Source organism: Onychomys torridus, chromosome 20 (genome assembly GCF_903995425.1).
Source record: "Onychomys torridus chromosome 20, mOncTor1.1, whole genome shotgun sequence".
In the NCBI taxonomy this organism is placed as follows: Eukaryota; Metazoa; Chordata; class Mammalia; order Rodentia; family Cricetidae; genus Onychomys; species Onychomys torridus.
This window is the reverse complement of record NC_050462.1, coordinates 28,779,332-28,781,761: the sequence shown is the minus strand read 5'-3', so window position 1 is coordinate 28,781,761 and position 2,430 is coordinate 28,779,332. Positions and strand designations below refer to the sequence as shown.

Genomic DNA, 2,430 nt, shown 5'->3' with positions numbered 1-2,430 from the left:
AAATACCAACAGAACTAAAAGAAACAAAACAAAAATTGTATTAATACCATCTAGTTTCTGAGGCAGTTAAAGTGTTTTTCATCTTTCTCAATGTTAAAAAGCCATATGAAACTCCTCCATGGCAAGGGTGATTAAACATGTGTTTTGCCGAGACAACTTATGAAGAAAGCATGAGATCAAATGTTCCTGTAGCTGGTGCCACTTCAAAGTACCTTTTTCAGTTTCTACCTTCACTACCTCTATGCGTTAAGAACTTTTTTTTTTTTAACTGATAAAAGAGGAAATAGGCTGTCAAGTCCCATGTTGTCAGTGACAGGCCTAAGCAGTGGTACACCTGGACAATGAACACAAGCTAAAACATACACTGTACTCTAGTATTGAGGTACTTTGTGCAGAACATGATTTGCATAGCACTCTGTCTTCTAGTAACTTGTGGTAGAGATGTCATTGTCTTATTATTGGTCGTCTTTGCCAACTAATATAATGATTTCAAAAAGGGTTAGAATGGGAGATTCCGAGTCTCACTGATTACCCGATGAGCATGTTTTAAAAATTACCAACTTGCTTTTTCTTTCTTTCTCCTCCAGCCAAGCAAGATGCCCAAGGGAAAGAAGGCCAAGGGGAAGAAGGTGGCCCCGGCCCCCACCGTCATGAAGAAACAGGAGGTCAAAAAGGTGGTGAATCCTAAGAACTTCGGCATTGGGCAGGACATCCAGCCCAAAAGAGATCCCTCACACGCTTCGTCAAATGGCCTCGCTACACTAGGTTGCAGCGACAAAGAGCCATCCTCTACAAGTGTCTCAAAGTACCTCCTGCCATTAACCAGTTCACACAGGCCCTGGACCGGCAAACAGCTACCCAGCTGCTCAAGCTTGCATAAGTACAGGCCAGAGACAAAGCAGGAGAAAAAGCAAAGGCTGTTGGCCCGTGCTGAGAAGAAAGCTGCTGGCAAAGGGGACGTCCCAACTAAGAGACCACCTGTCCTTCCAGCGGGGGTCAATACAGTCACCACCTTGGTGGAGAACAAGAAAGCTCAGCTGGTGGTGATTGCCCACAACGTAGACCCCATTGAGCTGGTGGTCTTCCTGCCTTCCCTGTGTTGAAAGATGGGGGTCCCCTACTGCATCATCAAGGGAAAGGCCAGGCTGGGGCGGGTGGTCCACAGGGAGACATGCACCACTGTAGCCTTCACACAGGTTAACTCAGAAGACAAGGGTACTCTGGCTAAGCTGGTGGAAGCAATTAGGACCAATTACAACGACAGATATGATGAGATCCGCCGCCACTGGAAAGGCAATGTCCTGGGTCCTAAATCTGTGGCTCAGATTGCCAAGCTGGAAAAGGCAAAGGCCAAAGAACTCGCCACTAAATTGGGTTAAATGTACACTGCTAAGTATTCTGTACATAAATATAATTACCAATTTATCTTCCATCTAAAAAAAATTACAAACTTGAGGGATTCATGCCTAGCTATTTTTATATAATTAATCTGGACTAAAGCCCGGGGACTTTTAATTTTCTAAAGTCTTTTTGAGTGGTTCTGATGTGCTATAAGAATTCAGAAATAATGATCAGTAGACAATTTTAATAGTTGGAAAAGCAGATATTTTAATGGGAAATAAATCATGGATCTAACTGTAAACATAAAACTCTAAGAAAATCTTTAGGGTTGGACACATCATTCTTAGGCTGGATAACAAGAGAGATCATTCTATAAGATTCAGATGTGGTCATTTAGTTTATAGCAAAATTAAAAATTCTCACTCCTGAGAAGAGCTTGATAAAAGAACTGAAAGACAAGCTATGGTCTGGAAGAAAAGATTGGCACACCACCTATCTAACAAAAGGAACAGCATATATAATATATAAAGAATTATCAACATCAAAGTTAATGTCAAATAGATTAGGAAAGAGAATAGAAGATTAATAATAGACAGTGTGACAATGGAGAGACATTTCATTGATATGATATATAGAGTAAGCTCATGACAGCACATTTGATAGCATTAGACACTAGAGAAATAAGGCCACAATAAGATCACTCTGTATGTACCAAAATAATGTGTATGTGTGTGTGATAGAGAAAGAGAGCGGGTAGAGGCAGGGAGAAAGGGAGGGTAAGGGAGGGAGGGAGGGAAAGAGGGAGGGAGGGAGAAGTGTACCATTTGCTGGAGGGGATGCAGAGAAACTGAATTGTTGTTGGGAATTTTACATGGTTTATCCACTGTGAGAATGGGTAATATTCTGACAGTTTATTTTAAAAACTAGATAGACAACTAACACTCACCTAATGATTACATTGCAGATATGTATCCTAAAGAACTAAAAACAGCCAGTTACTGGAATATATTCTACATATTTATGGTCTATTTCCATGCAATATCTCCAAAATGGAAACCACGCAGATATACTTCAGATCTGAGTAAACTC

The 2,430-nt window shown here is 40.9% G+C and overlaps 1 pseudogene; it reads left to right on the top strand.

Moving 5' to 3' along the window:
• Positions 1-572: 572 nt before the first annotated feature.
• LOC118571230 lies at positions 573-1,404 on the top strand (annotated as a pseudogene).
• Positions 1,405-2,430: the final 1,026 nt, after the last annotated feature.